At 40.0% G+C, this 6,208-nt stretch overlaps 1 long non-coding RNA gene across 1 annotated transcript; it reads right to left on the bottom strand.

Annotated features, from left to right (window-relative positions):
* Positions 1-2,864: 2,864 nt before the first annotated feature.
* Positions 2,865-4,816, bottom strand: LOC307154577. The gene is made up of 2 exons (XR_013820388.1): positions 3,411-4,816; positions 2,865-3,232 (listed from the first exon to the last, which is right to left on the bottom strand). It is a non-coding gene; the product is annotated as an uncharacterized lncRNA (long non-coding RNA).
* Between the last annotated feature and the right edge of the window lie 1,392 nt (positions 4,817-6,208).

The raw sequence follows: 6,208 nt of genomic DNA, 5'->3' as shown, positions 1-6,208 counted from the left end.
TGCATGGGACCACAGACGTCACTATGAACCAAATGTAGTTTACGTTTGGAACGGATCTCTCCCACTGGCTTATGTGGCTTCCTAGACAGCTTGCCTTCCACACATGCTTCACAGAAGGGAACTTCTTTCTCTGCAGGAAAGTCCACTCCAGTCACCAGTTTTTTAAGTTCCTTCAACTTAGTGGTGTGACCCAGTCGCTGGTGCCACAAACTGGCTGCTATTAATGCACTTGACGCACAGTGACAGACGGGCGAACTTCCCTCGACATCCAGCTGATACAATCCAACAGATCTTTGTGTTCCCATTCCTCTGAGATTTCCATTTTTATCACGGATGTAACAGCGAGACTTCTTGAACTGCACCGTATTTCCTTTTTTTTTACAGCAGCTCCCACTGAGAAGAGATTCCCGGATAACTTGGGAACATACAGCACATCAAACATTGTGACATTTTTTACATCACTGTTTTTTAATGTCATTCTCAGTTTAACGTTACCAAGTCCTAGAGCATCAACCACTCTACCATCACCGAGTTTCACAGACTGTGCTTTTGGAAATTGCTGGTAGTCTTGAAGAATTTCTTCATGACACGTCATGTGCTTTGAGGCTCCAGAGTCGATTAACCACTCTACCTGTTGTGTCATCTTATCCTTATCCATCTTATCCTCTCTGGCGACAAAGGCACTTTCAGACGAGTCTTCATCATGTTCACATGTTACATTTTTGGCTTTGTGTGTTTTAGTCTATTTTTTCTTATTTGGACAGTCACGCTTGATATGTCCTTCTTTCCCACACTTGTAACATCTCCACGATCTGTCTGCTCTCACTGCCTTGGTGTTAGCCTGCCCACTACAAACTTGTGTTGACATCGCTGACGCGCCACCGGACGCAGCACCACTGGACATAGCACCACCATAGTTACCATCAGCAGACACTCGTTTTTGTTCTTCATTTATCAATGCTTGCTGAACAAACTGAAGCGTTAAACTGTCCAACTTAGTTTCCAGTGCAGTGACAATTGTAGCATAGCTTGGTGGCAAGCTACCCAGTAGTGTTACAATCTGGTCCTCCTCTTCAATCACCGCACCTATTGCCCCTAGCTGGTCAGTTAACTCCTTCATTCGTTTCAAATGTTCAGTTATGTTTTCTCCTTCCTTCATTTCACATCTGAAGTATTTTTTCTTCAGAAACAGTTTGTTTGCAAGAGTGTTTCTCTCAAAATGTCCTTTTAGCGTGTCCCACGCTTCCTTAGGGGTCTTACAGCTTGTTATCAGGTACAACTGGGGCGTACTCACATTCAGCAACAACACAGAAAACGCTTTTTCTTTCCGTTTTTCAAATTCTGCTCTTGCCTGTGCATTTGCTCCTTCTGCCACGTTGTCAGTCTCCATCACCATGCCCCATAGTCCTTTAGCTTTCATCAAATGTTCCATTTGAAATTTCCACGTTGCCCAGTTCTCTGGCCCACTCAGCTTTTCAATAAACAGTTTATCCTCCATTGTGAGTTCTACAACACTGTCTATTTAACACACAAAAAAAACTGTGTAAAAGTACTTCTTTGCTTTAGCGAAGATCTGGGCCCATAACCTATTGAAGATTCACGTGCTTTTTATTATATCCAACAAAGCAAGAAGAAGAAAACCAACAAAGAAGAATGAATAACAACTGGAGTGACATACTAGATGGCAATACAACAGTGACACCTATTGGCAAATTACTATATAACAACATTCAGCACTGTACATGAATGTCTAACACACACACACACACACACACACATACATACATACATACATATATATATATATATACATATATATATATATATATATATATATATATAGGCCTGTCGCGATAGTCAATAAATCAATAAATCGCACGATAAAAAAAAAAGAGCTCGATAATTTTTCCGGCCGCGATAATTCCATTTGCATGCTTGTTTGTTTTCCTCGTCTCTCTCTCTCTCTACCAAAGAGACTGGATGACCACTCTTGGTTCCTTAGCGTATAGGAGGAGTGAACTCCCTTGTCAGTTGCATGGTCTTTGTGTGGGGAGGCGGCGCCGCGGCGCTTGTCAGTCACATGATCTTTGTATGGGAAAGCGGGACTGCTTGCGGCGACTGCCGGGAGAGAGAGAGGAGACGTTAGTTGTGAGTTGGAGGGGAAAAAAAGAAAAAGATGGAATTGGTTTCAAAGCCAAACGCGACAGCGAGCCCGATCTCATGAAAATGCCTATCTATACCACGAATGTTATTTCTCGTGCCATTTTCTGGGTGATTCTCCAACTACAGGCACTTTTGTTGTCCCTGGCCTTTTTTTGTAAATAAATAAACAAACAAGTGCACAAATAAACTTATGAAGTTCATGCTCCAACATCATAGTAACCACCAAATCTTGCCCCTTTTTTCTTTTAAAAATGCTTTTGCATGGCTGTTTATTAGCAGAGTTTGCAGTTTTATGCTTGTCCCCAACCCAGACTGGCCCTCTTTGAATGTTAGAAAATTATATTAAAGGATCGATTTAAAAATATTTTTTAACATGTTTGTCTTAAAGGGACAATAAGTAACTTTTTAGGTATTTTATTATCTAAAATCAATATTTGTATTCATAAATATGTCCTCAATGGTGTACAAATACCTCTGCCAATGATCTGACTTATCCTCGTAAACGAAGAATTTATTATCTTTATATACATAGGACGGGTAAGTCCACGGAGGCTTCCATGTAGTTCCGCCATCTTGAAAAACTATAATAGCAGAGAGGGACAAAAAGTACTAGGCCAACGCGTTTCCACAACGCGTTTTCGTTCAGAGCCCGCGTCACGTGACTGAAACCAGCAGAAACGGAGCAGAGCAGTGAGAGGCGCTTTTGTCACTGCCCCGGCAAGTTTAAAAGGCTGCACTGCACGGTTAAGTCACAGGATAACGAGTCCTCTTCGTCGAAAAAGTCCACAATAAGACCGTAAAAGGAAACGTGATCGGAGATTACAAAAACAAGGGTTATTATAATGTCGGGATTAGCTAATGCAGGAGAAAGCTTTCAAAAGAGACGCTGAAGTTGCCTGCTTTCTTCTCGACAGGTAAGTCAATGTTAAGGTCTTAATTACAGGCTTTTTATTTTTATTTTTTTATTAGCCTATATAGACCGGCGTTTCCCAGCGGGGTGACGCGGCACCCTGGGGTGCTTCTGGCGAGAACAGGGGTGCTGTGTAAAAAAACAATTTTTACCATCAATCTCGGATCGTCGGAAGTCTCTAATAACAACAAATAATGCGCACAAATTTATAATAAAAATGCAAATCATAAGTTTTCGGCGTTGAATTGCGGAGGTTGCGTTTGCGTGTGATTTTATTCCCGTGCCTTATTCCCAGTGCGTCCACATAAAGCTGCCTATTTTTCATTGATGCGCTTACAGTCAAATACACACGAAAACATTGTCACAACGTCCGTCTTGCCGCGTATTCACATAAACACATCGGTTATGTCCGTGCTGCTGTCAACGCAACGCGTGCGATTAATGTTTTTCAGTTTAACACGTTAAAAATATTTAACGCAATTAAAGCAGCATTTTTTTCTGTCATCATTTGGCTAGCGTTACATTATATAATCACGTTCTTCTTCATGCAAATGCTTCTAACCATGCAAGCGAGAAAATACAAAAGAGAATGCGCTGTCCGGTGATGCTGACACGACGCGCGCCAGACTCGACTTCTCTTTCGCGCTTTCGCTTTGAGTATCCTCATCAGAGCAGTCTTAAATTAGTTAAATAAAGTCTTAAATGAACGTTAAGAGTTGTGAGAAAATGGGACGCGTGTGGGATCCACATGTGACAGTGCAGCAGTGACATCAGAATCAAATAACACTTCATTCATAAAAATATGCCATTAAACAATTATTTGAAATATACTGTCTTTATGATGTTTCTACATTAATTTGGAGATTTACTGTGAAATTATTAGGCTACATAAAATATAGTAAAAACAAGCTATCTTGTGCAATTATAACAAAATTATCCCAATAATTATCACATTATCCCAATTATTATCCCAATAATTATCCCATACACTGAGTGAGCAAACATTTAGGTGAGATTTGCAATGGTAATTGAGCAATGTTTATATATGAATAAAAAGCCTTAATTGAATATGTCATTATGTAAAGTGATCTCTTCAGAAGAAAGTAATGATTTCCTAGATTTTAAATGGATGGACAAAAAAAATAAGAAAATAATAGATAAAAATATCTATATGACAGTAGGCCTATAAGTTCTTCCCTGTGGTATTGAAAATTGATACATTTATTTATTTATTTATTTATTTATTGCTCAAGTCATACATAAATGTTTCATTCATTCATTCATTCATTCATGCATTCGTAACATGCATGAACGAAGAAAAAAAAAAGGAACAGCAAGAAGAAAATCTTATGGTACCTGTCATTTATTTGTGCACATCAAAAATTAAATAAAAAAACCCCCAGCACATTTCAAGGTATAGTATCAAAGTAGTATCTCTACTATTGAGTAAAGTAGAGAAGGCCCTATAAACAAGGTTGTAAGTTTTGTTTGTTCAAAACTGTAACATTCGTTTGTTCGTTGTGTCAAGTTGTAGTTTGTTTGAAATAACAAACCAGTTCACCCGAAGGAAAACTCGATGAAGTGCTATTAGAGGACATCCTGTCATAGCTTTTTGGTACATAATGGCTACCGTAGATGCAACACACATTTGAAAATGTGAGGCGCTAGAGAGCACTATTCATTTGATTGCAAAATACAATTTCACCACTAGATGGGAGAAAATCCCACTTACTGTCCCTTTAAGGACAAATAAACTAATATCATACCATCGAAATTCCATATGTATATCATAATTTTAAACTATTTTTGGAATGAAATACGTCTGTCCCCAGGTTTTCCGTCATTTCCACCTCCCTCAACAAAATCCACTTTAATAGATCCACCTTAAATATTTTATTTACTTGGTAATCATGGAAATAACTGTGAAAAGAGGGTGTGCTAATATTGCAGAAAAACTGCTAAAATGTCATTTCCACCTCCGTCATTTCCACCTCTGAGAAATTTGAGGCGTAGATTTAGACATGATATATGCTGTTTTTGTGCGCTATTGGCATGTTCTCATGACATATTTGTGCTTTTGGACTGAGAACTTTATATATCACCATTCCAGTACACTCTAAATGTATTTTTATTTATCTATATTTATATGAATGTTTTGAGCAGGTTTATATAATTTGCATATCATTTGTAATCATTATTTTTAAAACTATTAGGTATACTGTTCAACTCATATATGTTAAATAATAAAATACATGGTTAAAAATATTTTGGACTGGCAATTTAAGTAATGGCGGGGTTTCCCATCAGTGTCACTGCGGACATCCCTGTGTGCTCCAGCACTGGTGAAGGGCGTTATTCCAAGGAAGTAAACACGGGTGAGTTTTTCATCTTTCTTCTCTGGAAGAAGGATGTCTTTCCACCTGTGCGCTGCTGGATGTGGTCGTTCCCTAGCCCTCTGTGATGGTCACAATTTCTGTGGCGCGTATTTGGGTATACAACACGCTGAGGCAGCTTTTGTGGATGGTGCATGTTTTGTGTGTGAAAATATCTCGGTGTTGAGATCTAGACTCTCGTTCGCTTGCGAATGTAGAGTCCCTGATTTTGCGCCACTCCCTCGCGGGTGGTGTGAGTCAGGTGATCGCAGAGTTGTGTTTGAGGCTCTGCCCGGAGATTATTCCCCTCTTTCTTCTCTGGAAGAAGGATGTCTTTCCACCTGTGCGCTGCTGGATGTGGTCGTTCCCTAGCCCTCTGTGATGGTCACAATTTCTGTGGCGCGTATTTGGGTATACAACACGCTGAGGCAGCTTTTGTGGATGGTGCATGTTTTGTGTGTGAAAATATCTCGGTGTTGAGATCTAGACTCTCGTTCGCTTGCGAATGTAGAGTCCCTGATTTTGCGCCACTCCCTCGCGGGTGGTGTGAGTCAGGTGATCGCAGAGTTGTGTTTGAGGCTCTGCCCGGAGATTATTCCCCGTGGACTCATCACAACTCCTTTACATCGGTACCTTTGGATTCTAGTGTTGAGCGCACTGATTCACCTGTAATGGGTGAATTAGACGTTCCATTGGAAATTCACCAGGGGGATAGGATGCCGACCACTACATTTGAGGGCAAGCTGTATACTGTCGGGGACGA

This window comes from Squalius cephalus (assembly GCF_949319135.1).
Source record: "Squalius cephalus genome assembly, chromosome: 2".
Classification (NCBI taxonomy): domain Eukaryota; kingdom Metazoa; phylum Chordata; class Actinopteri; order Cypriniformes; family Leuciscidae; genus Squalius; species Squalius cephalus.
The sequence above is the reverse complement of the archived record's forward strand: the minus strand, read 5'-3'. Positions and strand labels throughout refer to the sequence as shown.